The sequence below is a fragment of the Manis pentadactyla genome, chromosome X (assembly GCF_030020395.1).
Source record: "Manis pentadactyla isolate mManPen7 chromosome X, mManPen7.hap1, whole genome shotgun sequence".
NCBI classification, from domain to species: Eukaryota; Metazoa; Chordata; class Mammalia; order Pholidota; family Manidae; genus Manis; species Manis pentadactyla.
Genome location: NC_080038.1, coordinates 112,285,582 through 112,298,887, shown reverse-complemented (window position 1 = coordinate 112,298,887; position 13,306 = coordinate 112,285,582). Strand labels below are relative to the sequence as shown.

At 40.6% G+C, this 13,306-nt stretch overlaps 1 protein-coding gene across 2 annotated transcripts in view; it reads left to right on the top strand.

Moving 5' to 3' along the window:
* LONRF3 (LON peptidase N-terminal domain and ring finger 3) overlaps nucleotides 1-13,306 on the top strand; it is a 144,112-nt gene that overhangs the window by 19,950 nt on the left and 110,856 nt on the right. For both annotated transcript variants that reach the window (XM_036920214.2, XM_036920213.2), the window contains exon 3: nucleotides 4,668-4,722. The gene's annotated coding sequence lies outside the window, so the exon portion shown is untranslated. The remainder of the gene's footprint in view (nucleotides 1-4,667; nucleotides 4,723-13,306) is intronic.

Here is a 13,306-nt window from a genome sequence, read left to right as displayed (position 1 = left end):
AGCGTGTGGCCTGGCTCACTGTGCTGATGAACCAGCCGTGCCTATTCGTCACCACCTCTGAGTCAGAAGTTTGGCCAGGGCACAGTGGCCAGTGTGCAGATTCCACTCTGGCAGCCTATCGTGTTTGCATGGCCATGAGCTTTCTGACCGGCTGCTGTGAACTGGCAGGCCTTGGGGGAAGGCAGCCCTGGTTGGGCCAGGGCTTTCTGCTGCCGTCATATGCATCTGCAACTATCTCTCTCCTTTTTCTGGTCAATCAATAGTCTGGCCATGCACCTCGGCCAGCAGGAAGGTCTGTTTTGATCACTTCCCTCCCTGATCCCCTAACCCCATGGCAGTATGATTGACTTGGCTCAAAGCAAAGAAGCAGTGAGGCTGAAGAGCCCACAAAGCAGTCAGGAACATGTCTCACTTAGCCCTTGTAATTATGATGCCTTGGCTTGTGTTCTGACCCTTAACATGCTTCACGGAGAGATGGTTACTAATTGGGAAATTTACTGCATCCACCTTCTTCAGGAATGATTCCTTTGGTGGTAGAACTATATTAAATAGGGCACTAAGACGTGGTAGAGCACTGGACTGGGAATCAGGAAAACTGGTTTCTGGTCCGAGATCAGTTGTAGACTGCTGTATGGTTCTTTGAAAACTCTCTTACTCATATGCCATAGGGGGAGGGGAAATGGTTGCGTTAGATGCCCTCTAAGGCCTAAGTGTGAAACCTTCCATTCTCTTTCCTGTTCATGCAGACAGAAATGTTTTGGTACATCTTTGAGAGTGTCTTCTCTTTTCCTCAGTATCCATGTCTTCCTTCACCTGAGCCATTCTTTTGGTGAAGTAGTTATTAGTCTATTTATTTTGAAAGCTGCCCTGGGAATATGGAAAGATTATATTAGAGATATGTAAGTTCTAGGAGTTTTGATTTTGGAACTGACATACGCAATGCAGGATTAATAGAGTTATTGTGGTCCTATCTGGAATTTTAATCACTGAATCACAGGGAGATCATCCCAGCTACCTGTCCGTGATGCAGTGAGAATTGCAACTAGACATCTCAGTTTATTCTTTTGCAAGTGACTTGAGTGGGTACAGAAGGAATATGATGTTCCATCACCTCTCATCCTGAGCACTGCCCAGAAAAAGCAGCAGAGAGGCTGAAGGTGTGGCAGCAAACTGGGACATGGATACCTGGCAAGTGTCAGACTTTATTAAATGCCCACTGGTGACTGAGTCAGGCATTGTGGCGCAGGGAGACTAAAAGGACAGCTTTCTACAAACAGACCCTGACTGTTCTTGCTTTTGGGCCTACATCAAGTTGTTTCTCCAGTTGGCATGCCCTCCTTCTCCTTTTAGCTTTTTAAAAATCCTGCTCATCCAGCAAGTTCCACTTCTTCCAGTAAGTTCATCTAACTATTGAGGACCTCCCAGTTACCCAGCCTTCCTTGGGGGATACAAATGAATGTGAATAAAGACTTAGTCCCTGGCCTCAGGCTGACTGTACAATATTGTCCTTCTTGGGTCACTGTTGCTTCCTGTATGTTCCTTTCTCCTCTCCAGCTACAACTTAAGCTCCTTGAGGGTATAGCGTGTGTTTCAGGGACACCACAACCACTCCAAGTTGGGTGATCCACTAGAAGGACTCACAAAATACAGATTTTACTTACAGCTAAGGTTTATCACAGCAAAGGATACCAAGAAAGACAGCCAGAAAAATAATATGCATTAGTTAGGCACAGGCTTCCAAGTTCTCTATCCAGGGCCACGCAGAGTAGCAACTTAGAAGCAAACAGCAGGGATACCTGTGACATGTTTCTGAGTGGGAAAGCCTGCTCAAGTTTTAGGGCATGAGGCTTTCATGAAAAGCAACCAGGACTTCAACATCAAAACCAGGTACATCATGAATCTTGTTAAATATTCCTGAGAAGTCCTGATGAGCAGGTACAACATGCTCTATTGCTCTGGACATATTAAAACAACATATCAGAGACATAAAGAGCCTTCTGAAGGCCATATTCCCAGGCGGTAGGTCTAGGGTCAATTATGATTCCAGGCTCCCTGGGAGACATGCAAGGACTGATCAGCTAGACCTTTTGTGTTAATTCTTTCTTCTAAACTGCGTCCTGTACATTTCTTGTATCCTCTCAGAGTGCTTATCATGGAGAACACAAGACCTGACCTCTCTTCTGAGTTCAAGAATCATATATTTCACTATTTACTTGCCATGTTCAGTCCCATAGACATTGACTGGCACCTCAACATGTTAGAATCTGACCTCGAATCCCCCCTTACCCTGCTCTTCTCCATCTCAGTAACTGTCAGCCTCCTTTACTCTATGCTTGAGCCCCAAAATCTAAGTGTTACCTTCTTCCATTCACCTCCCACAGCCAATCAACAGTTCTTATTGATTCTAACTCTGAGGCATATCCCCAATGTGACCATCTTTCATTCTCTTAACATCCTACTCTAAGGCACCTCATCTTTCATCTGGATTATTTGCCTTCTAAATGTTTCTATTTGTCTCCCATGTGGCCTGGTCTCCACTTATCACCCAGAGTGATCCTTCAAAATGTACACCAGGTTATGTCACTGCCTGCTGTTCACAACCTTCAAAGCCTTCTCAATACACTTGGATTAAAATTCAAACACTTTACTCCACTGCTAACTCATTATACTCCAGCCTCAGAGCCAGTGAGTGGGTCTCTTTCCCCCTCCAGTGACAATTCTTCCAGGACAATCTTCCCCTGACACTTCAAGTACTTGGATTTTTCTCATCCTTTACATTTTGCTTGCACTACCAGCTCCTCATGGAGACCTTTTCTGACCACCCTATTGAGGGTAGCCTTGCCCCTCCCCTCGCCTGAAATCGTGATTATTTATTTGTTTATATATTTGTCGTCACTCAACACTGACTGGAATGTCAGCTCATGAAAGAAGACCCTTTTATATCTTGTCCACAATATATACACAGCACCTGGCACTATGCCAAATTCTGAGTAGGCATTTGTTGATGAATGCAGTAGATAATTACTACATAATTGGTATGTGACTACTTAAAAGTGATGAGCCCTTAGAGGTTTTCATTGTACTGAAAAGTTGAGTAGGAAAGAGAAAAATATACAGAAAAACTTTTCTGTGCTTTCTGGTATCCATTCTAGGACATGCCAGTGCTCTAAAGAGAAGGAACCAGCAGGCAACAGAGGGGCCACATTGAGTAGCTAGAAACTATCCAGCCCAGTGTTCTCTGATGGGCTTCTAGTGGCTGTTTGAAGAGAGATACTAGCAGCCTGGAAACTCCAAATGGAAAGGCAAGTTCTAGGATAGAGGCAGTGGTGTTTTGCCAGAGGGGCACCCAAAGTATGCTTGTACTGTGCTTCTGGCTTCTTCAGTGCCTGCCTCTATGGGTGTCAAGAGATCCTGCGGGATATCTAATATTACTTAATACATTTCCTTTCTGCTTAAACTAGTCAGAGTGGATTTTGTAGTTTGCAACTAAGAACTCTGACCTATCTAATAGGCCGAGGGATGAAAAAAATCGAAAGTCAGAATCCTGACATGTGACTGACATTTAAGCTTGAATAGAAAATGTTAACATTATACTGACATTGGAGCATTACTTCAAAGCTGAACCAACACTTTGTAACTATATCCAAGTGGTATGCTAAGTTTGAGGCAGAGTAATTTATTTAGTCATATGCCTGGGGAAAATCGTATATGTTTTTGTGTCTGTAAAACACCATTTTTAAAAAATGAGCATTTGCTTCTTTAGGTTACATGCTATTATAATCCAGTGTGATTTTTTTTATTACAAGTGTATCAGTTACTAAATACAAGAGACTTAAAATATTTTAAAAAGGCAAAACTAAATTCTAATGTGTAAGGTTGTAATTTGGGTGATAAAACTACAAAGAAAAGCATGGATGAGATTACCATAGAAGTCAGCATCATAGTTAATTTTAGGATTGGGATGGGATATGTGTTAGGCTTCTGAGGCAGCTGTCAAAATTCTGTTTCTTGACTTAGATGATAATAAAAAGGTATTTACTTTATAATGCTCTTTTAAGATGTATAATTTTCTGTATATTTTGCAATTAAAAATGTTTAAAAAAATAGGTATAGCAGCTACTCAAATGTGAATTATTTTTTGTAGCATATTTTATATAACCCAATATGTTCAAACTATTATATTTTTAACATGTAATCAGCAAAAAAATTATTACTGAGATATTTTTCATTTCTTCTTTTTTTAAAATTGAAATATAGTTGATATACAATATTATATTGGTTTCAGATGTGCACTATATTGTTTTGACAATTACATGTATTACTAAATGCTTACCACAAAAATTTTAGTTATCATCTGTCACCATACAAAGAAATTACAATGTTATTGACCACATTCCTTATGCTATACTTTTCATCCCTCTGACTTACTTATTTTATAACTGGAAGTTTGTATCTCTTTATCCCCTTCCCCTATTTGGCCTGTCCCCACATCCCTCATCCCTTGTGGTAATCACTAGTCTGTTCTCTGTGTTTATGAGTCTATTTCTGTTTTGTTCGTTTGTTTTGTCTTTTAGGTTTCACATATAAGTGAAATCATATGGTATTTGTCTGACCTATTAAATGTGAATTATTTTAATGCAAATGTCCCATATGTGTTTTCATTTTAGGATCCCTGAAGATTTCATAATGGATTTTTGTCCCTGGGAACACGTGAGTTCCTGTGTAAGTTTAATAGAGAATTAGCTTAAAATGTGTATCATTTCTTATAATCAAAGTCATACAAAGGAAAACAAAATACCATTTCCCCCATCAAGTTGGCAAAGATTTACAAAACGTGTTATTACTCAGTGTTGGTGAAAGTAGGAAGAGATGGGTACTTATGTGCCTTGCTGGTCGAGATGTAAATGAGTAGAACCTTTCTAGAAAGCCATTTTCCAAGGGTCTAAAATATGTTCATACTGTATTACCTGGTAAATTCAGTTCTAGATAATTTACGTTAAAAGAATTATCACAGATGGACAAGAAGATATATGTGCAAGGATGTTCCTTGTAGCAGTTTTATAATAGTGAAATCTTGGAGACAACATAAATGTTTAGCACTAGAGAAATAGTACCATCACCAGGTGAAATATTGTGCGTGCAGCCACCAATATAGATGGTTTTGAAAATAGGCACATAGAATAGGGGTAATGACGATGATGGCCAACATTTATTGATCACTTTCTATTTGCCAGGGACTGTTAAACCTCTTTACATGAATTCTCTCATCTGCAACAACACTTTAAGTTGAATAGCGTGATTATTCTCATTCTGTAGATTAGAAAATTGAATTTCAGAGAGGTTATATAGCTTGCCTAAGATCACAGTATAAGTCAGCAATAGATCCAGGGCTTAGGCCTGAATACTCCAAATTTACATAAAGGATGTATAGTGTAATTTTTAGGTGACAGGATTCCAGTGATTTTTAATTTCTACTTTATGTTTTCCCTTATGCTCTTAAGTTTATACAATAACCACTTACCAATTTTATAATCAGAAAAATATAGTAGCTCCTCCCAGATATTCCTGCAACTCAGAGATACACTGAGTTCTGGTGGAGGTGTCCAGGATGAGGATAAGGCCAAGGGTCTTGAGGTGGAAACTAAATAAATAGTTTCCCTGGGCTTGGCTTCCCCTGCTCCATAACTAGTCCAGGTTTTTCCTAAGAACACTGCCACCTAACTATGGACTGGAAAAGCAGCTGCCTTGGTTTGGGTCCCTTGCTTTTTTTGTAAAAGTAGAATCTTGCTGAGGGAGGGAATGGCATCTGGGCAGTGACAAAGGGCATGGACGGCCTGCTTTCTGAATTCCCTATGAAAATTGACTCCTTAAATTCCTGCGTCTCACATGCACTATGCAGCAGGAGTTCGGATTTGGCACCTCTTGTATGCTGCTCTGCTGCGTCTGCCTTCATACCAGGGGTCAGGTAGCTGCCTTCTGCCTCTGACTGGGCAGCAACCTTGGCTAGTCCAGGAGGACTTGTGGCTCCCAGTGGGTCATCATAGCTTTGCACTGTTTCCATAAGTATGTCAGCTACTCCACCTTCCACCTGATTACAAGTACTCTTTTCCCCAGATTTGGATCTTTTGAGAGAAGATAAAGCAAGACAATGCAGCAGACTCAGTGTGAACCCTTCTCTAGGTTTGGGAAACTTAATACTCCTGCCTTACTAAGAACAAATCAATATATGAAAGAAGACACTCAGGGAGTTTGCTTCAAGGTTAACTGAGAGACCTGGAAGTGAAACCTAGCTCTCCTGCTTCCTAGGTCCCCCTGTGCTGTCTATATTTAGCCAAGCTGCCCCAAGCCTTGTCCACCCTGTCTGAAAGCCAAAGTAGGCACACAGTTTGCTCATAAACATTCCTGTGCTTGCCAGCTCTTGCCTGCCAACCATTTAGATGCTGGTTTTAAAATGCGAGCCTCTCCTTGCACCCAACTCCTCAGGGCCTGCAGGGAATACACAGTAAAGGATCAACAGCCTGAGTTTTTTCCAAAGCCAAGTGCCCTCAGCCAAATGCCCTAAAATGAAAGGCGTGTCTCTTTCTTCTTCATTTTGGCAGGGTTCAGCGAGTGACTCCCTCTCAGACCCACTGTTCCTGGTCACAGTTCTTTGAGTGTGTTGACCTACTTTCTCCCCTTCAGAGGGAAGACAGAAACCAATAAATGTGTCCAGCGAGTACTCTTGCTTTCAGGAATGTTGATTCTGTCTTCTGGCCCCTAGTCCTTTTCATGCTCCATTATCACTCTGCTATAATCACTTCAAGCATGACTGAATCAGAACCTGGGAGTGTTGCTTACTGTCCCCATTTTACAGCTGTGTTTTCAGAGGTAGTATGGCCCACACATCCCAGGCCTGGGGGCAGAACCTTCCCAGCCTTCCTTTCCCTAGTGCAGTTCACTGCTAAGTGTCACGAGCTAGATTGCAGTTGCTTCTGCATGAGAATCTTTGGGGAATCAGCAGGGTGTCTCTGATTTGGGCCATCTTATACTATGTGGTCAGCAGCATTATAGACTGAGAGACATCAGCTTCAGTCCCTGGTCTTGACTATTTAATACACCTTTGAAGTAGTACTCCCAGAAGAGTCTTAGGCGGCTCAGCTCGCTAGTAGCCTTGACAGTTAGAATCCCACTTTGGACAGTGTGCACAGGTGACTCTGAAATACGTGCATTAAGGTTTTCTGTAGCAAATCAGTCATTTTAAGGTCACCAGTCTGTACCCTTCCCAGTGTGAATGCTGTTGCCCACGTCTTCTAGTCATTAGCTAGAATCAGCTTGGAAAATACACACTCATTTTAATGTCAGTTTGAAAAAAGTTAATTAGGGGGATAAATCTTCTGGGGCTCAGAGGTCAGGTGTGGATGGGTCATATAGTGGATCCCAGAGTGCCTATTGGATTGTTGGCTGGCTTTAACAACTTGCCATGTCTGTTCGCCATGAGCATGGGTAATTGAGTCTATCTTACTTAGCTCTCTTCTTGCTGGGTGCTTTGTCTCCCTTCTTCCCCACTCATCTCTCTGTGCCAACCAGTCTGCTTTCTAGCATCTTACCAAATTTCATTTACATTGTATAACGTGGGATTTAAAAAGGTTCCAGCTCCAAAATCATACTGGAGTCATAGTGGCCACAAGAGGCTGCACCGCAGCAGCCAGCTGCTCTCAGGTCAGCTGGGCCAGGGTTAGGGCGAGCCTACTGGAGAGCTGGGTGGGTAGCATGTGGTGAGACAGGACAGGGCTGCGGACCATAGTCAGGGTGCTCTGCTTCTGGGGGACCTTTCATACTGTGGACCTAAAGTGTCTGTCCCCCACCCAGTCATCTGGTTTGGAGGCAGAATGAGAATGAATAACAACAGGGCCTCTGCATTCCCAGAACTGGAGAGGGGAGGGGGCAACTGGCATGGGCATGAGGATGAATTGCTGGAGCAGACAGAAAGGATGATATTGCTGAGGAAGTGAATGACGGAGGGGACAGGAAGGAAAGTTATTACCTTAATGTATGCCTCAAAGTTTCCCCAAGATTCTGAGTGGAGTGGAGGACACAGCACTTGGAAGATGTTTGTGGAGCCTGCTCTGTCAGAGAGAGTGTACCCTGGGGCAGCAATGTCCTACAAAACTTTATGTGATGAGGGAAATATTTTTTTAATTGAAATACAGTTGATATATGATATTACATGGTGTCCAGGTGTACAGCATAGTGATTTGACAATTAAATACATTGCTAACTGCTCACCATGGTAAGTGTAGTTACCATCTGTCACCATACAGAGATATTACAATATTATTGACTATACTCCCTGTGCTGTACTTACATCCCTGAGACTAACTTATTTTATAATAGGAAGTTTGTACCTCTTCATCCCCTTCACCTACTTCACCCATACCCTGCCCCCCCCACCCATCGCAGTCACCAGTTTGTTCTCTGTATTTATAAATCTATTTTCAGTACTGTGCTGCTTGTTCATTTGTTTTGTTTTTTAGATTCCACATGTAAGTAAAATCAAATGGTACTTGTCTTTTTCAGTCTAGCTTATTTCACTTAACATAATACCCTCTAGGTCCATCCCTGTTGTCGCAAATGGCAAGATGTCATTCTTTTTCATGGCTGAGTTATATTGAGGGGGATGTTCTTTGCGCTCTCTGATATGGTAATCATTAGTCACATGTGGCTTTTGAGCACTTGACATGAGACTAGTGTTACTGAGGACCTGAATTTTAAATTTTATTTGATTTAAATACCTAGCCACATGTGGCTGGTGGTTACCCAGTGGGGGCAGTACAGCTCTAGAGCCTAGTTGACACAGATGGGTGGAGGCAGCCCTGCATAGTGGTTTAAAGCACAGACTGTGGTCAGGCAGTTGTGGCATAAAACCTGCCTTGCCATTTACTAATGCTGCAAACTTGGACAAGTTACCTAACCTCTTTGAGCCTATTTTCCCACCTATAAGGTGGAGACCATAACACTACCGATATCACACAGGGCTGTTGGAAAGATTAAATGAGATAAGCCATGTAAAACTCCTACCAAAGTACATGGCATCTGTGGAGCTCTCAGTAAGTGGCTGCTGTGACGATGTTTTGATGTTAAGGTATTATGATGTTTAGTCCTACCTTATCTTCCTGTGCTTTGGCCTTCCTCACTGAACACCAATAGATCAACCTACCTTGCTAGTGCTTAGAGATGTAAGGATAAAGACATTTGACTGTATTGACTCCCTTGAGCTCTGTAGCAAAGGATCTGTTATTTATTTATTTTGGTATTATTAACGTACAATTACATGAGCAATATTATGGTTACTAGACTCCCCCTATTATCAAGTCCCCACCACATACCCCATTACAGTCACTATCCATCAGTGTAGTAAGATGCTACAGAATCATTACTTGTCTTCTCTGTGTTATACTGCCTTCCCTGTGTCCCCCTCCCCGCTAGATGATGTGCGCTAATCGTAATATCCCTTTTTCTCCGTTATCCCTCCCATCCTACCCATCTTCCCCAGTCACTTTCCCCTTGGTAACTGCTAGTCCATTCTTGGGTTCTGTGAGTCTGCTGCTGTTTTGTTCCTTCAGTTTTTACTTTGTGCCTATACTCCACATATGAGTGAAATCATTTGGAACTTGTCTTTCTCCACCTGGCTTATTTCACTGAGCATAATACCCTCTAGCTCCATCCATGTTGTTGCAAATGGTAGGGTTTGTTTTCTTCTTACGGCTGAATACTATTCCATTGTGTATATGTACCACATCTTCTTTATCCATTCATCTACTGATGGACACTTGGGTTGCTTCCATATCTTGGCTATTGTAAATAGTGCTGCGATAAACATAGGGGTGCATATGTCTTTCTCAGACTCAGCTGCTGCATTCTTAGGGTAAATTCCTAGAAGTGGAATTTCTGGGTCAAATGGTATTTCTATTTTGAGTTTTTTGAGGAACCTCCATACTGCCTTCCACAATGGTTAAACTAGTTTACATTCCCACCAGCAGTGTAGGAGGGTTCCCCTTTCTCCACATCCTCACCAGCGTTTGTTGTTCCTAGTCTTTTCTATGTTGGTCATCCTCACTGGTGTGAGGTGATATCTCACTGTGGTTTTAATTTGCATTTCTCTGATTAGCGATGTGGAGCATCTTTTCATGTGCCTGTTGGCCATCTCAATTTCTTTTTTGGAGAAGTGTCTGTTTAGATCCTGTGCCCATTTTTTAATTGGTTTATTTTCTTTTTGTTTGTTGATGTGTGTGAGCTCTTTATATAATTTGGTTGTCAGCCCTTTATCGGATATATCATTTATGAATATATTCTCCCGTAATGTAGGATGTCTTTTTGTTCTACTGGTGGTGTCCTTTGCTGCACAGAAGTTTTTAGTTTGATACAGTCCCACTTGTTCATTTTTGCTTTTGTTTCTCTTGCCCAGGGAGATATGTTCATGAAGAAGTTGCTCATGTTTATGTCCAAGAGATTTTTGCCTATGTTTTTTTCTAAGAGTTTTATGGTTTCATGATTTATATTCAGGTCTTTCATCCATTTTGAGTTTACTTTTGTGTGTGGGGTTAGACAATGATCCAGTTTCATTCTCTTACATGTAGCTGTTTAGTTTTGCCAATACCAGCTGTTGAAGAGGCTGTCATTTCCCCATTGTATATCCATGGCTCCTTTATTGTATATTAATTGACTGTATATTCTTGGGTTTATATCTGGGCTCTCTGTTCTGTTCCATTGGTCTATGGGTCTGTTCTTGTGCCAGTACCAAATTGTCTTGATTACTGTGGCTTTATAGTAGAGCTTGAAGTCAGGGAGCGTAATTCCCCCCACTTTATTCTTCCTTCTCATGATTGCTTTGTCTATTTGGGGTCTTTTGTGGTTCCATATGAATTTTATTTAGAGCTATATGCTCTACTTCATTGAAGAATGCTGTTGGTATTTTGATAGGGATTGCGTTGAATCTGTAGTTTGCTTTAGGCAGGATGGCCATTTTGACAATATTAATTCTTCCTATCCATGAGCATTGGATGTGTTTCCATTTATTGGTTTCTTCTTTAATTTCTCTCTTGAGTGTCTTGTAGTTTTCAGAGTATGAGTCTTTCACTTCCTTGGTTAGGTTTATTCCTAGGTATTTTATTCTTTTTGATGCAATTGTGAATGGAATTGTTTTCCTGATTTCTCTTTCTGCTAGTTCATTGTTAGTATATAGGAAAACAACAGATCTCTGTGTATGAATTTTGTATCCTGCCGCTTTACTGAATTCAGATATTAGGTCTAGTAGTTTTGGAGTAGATTCTTTAGGGTTTTTTATGTACAGTATCATGTCATCTGCAAACAGGGACAGTTTGACTTCCTTGCCAATCTGAATGCCTTTTATTTCTTTGTGTTGTCTGATTGCTGTGGCTAGGACCTCTAGAACTATGTTGAATAAAAGTGGGGAGAGTGGGCATCCTTGTCTTGTTCCCGATCTTAAAGGAAAGCTTTCAACTTCTTGCTGTTAAGTATAATATTGGCTGTGGGTTTGTCATATATGGCCTTTATTATGTTGAGGTACTTGCTCTGTATACCCATTTTGTTGGGAGTTTTTATCATGAATGGATGTTGAATTTTGTCAAATGCTTTTTCAGGATCTATGGAGATGATCATGTGGTTTTTGTCCTCCTTTTTGTTGATGTAGTGACTCATATTGATGGATTTTGGAATGTTGTACCATCCTTGTATCCCTGGGATGAATTCCACTTGATCATGATGAATGATCTTTTTCATGTATTTTTGAAATCGGTTTGCTAATATTTTGTTGAGTATTTTTGCATCTGTGTTACTCAGGGATATTGGTCTGCAATTTTCTTTTTTTGTGGTGTGTTTGCCTGGTTTTGGTATTAGAGTGATGCTGGCCTCGTAGAATGAGTTCGGGAGTATTCTGTCCTCTTCTACTTTTCGGAAAACTTTATGGAGGATGGGTATTAGGTCTTCACTAAATGTTTGATGAAATTCAGCAGTGAACCATCTGTTCTAGGTGTTTTGTTCTCAGGTAGTTTTTTGATTACCAATTCAATTTCTTTGCTGTTAATTGGTCTATTCAGATTCTCTGTTTCTTCCTGGGTCAGCCTTGGAAGGTTGTATTTTTCTAGAAAGTTGTCCATTTCTTCTAGGTTATCCAGTTTGTTACCATATAATTTTTCATAGTATTATCTCATAATTCTTTGTATTTCTGTGTATGTCTGTAGTGATTTTTCCTTTCTCATTTCTAATTCTGTTTATGTGTGTAGACTCTCTTTTTTTCTTGATAAGCCTGGGTAGGGGTTTATCTATTTTGTGATTTTCTCAAAGAACCAGCTCCTGCTTTCATTGATTTTTTCTATTGTGTTATTCTTCTCAGTTTTATTTATTTCTGCTTTAATCTTTATTATGTCCCTCCTTCTACTGAGTTTGGGCCTCATTTGTTCTTCCTTTTGTAGTTTCATTAATTTTGAGTTTGGAGTGTTCATTTGGGATTGTTCTTCTTTCCTGAGGTAGGCCTGTATTGCAATGTATTTCCATCTTAGCATGGCCTTCTCTGCGTCCCACAGATTTTGCAGTGTTGAATTACTGTAGTCATTTGTCTCCATTATTGCTTGATCTCTGTTTTTATTTGGTCATTGATCCATTGATTATTTAGGAGCATGTTTTAAGCCTCCATGTGTTTGTGGGCTTTTTCATTTTCTTTGTGTAATTTACTTCTAGTTTAGTACGTTTGTGATCTGAGAAGCTGGTTGGTAGAATTTCAATCTTTTTGAATTTACTGAGGTTTTTTTTGTGGCCTAGTATATGATCTATTCTTGAAAATGTTCCATGTTCACTTGAGAAGAATGTGTATCCTGTTGCTTTTGGATGGAGTGCTCTGTAGATGTCCATTAGGTCCATCTGTTCTAATACGTTGTTCAGTGCCTCTGTCTCTTTACTTATTTTCTGTCTGGTTGATCTGTCCTTTGGAGTGAGTGGTGCGTTGAAGTCTCTTCAAATGAGTGCATTGCATACCATTTCCCCCTTTAATTCTGTTAGTATTTGTTTCACATATGTAGGTAATCCTGTGTTGGATTATATCCTCTTGTTGGACTGAACCCTTTATCATTATGTAATGTCCTTCTTTGTCTCTTGCTACTTTCTTTGTTTTGAAATCTATTTTGTCTGATACAAGTAGTGCAACTCCTGCTTTTTATCCCTATTAGTTGCATGAAATATCTTTTTCTATCCTTTTACTTTCAGTCTGTGTATGTCTTTGGGTTTGAAGTGAGTCCCTGTAGGCAGCATATAG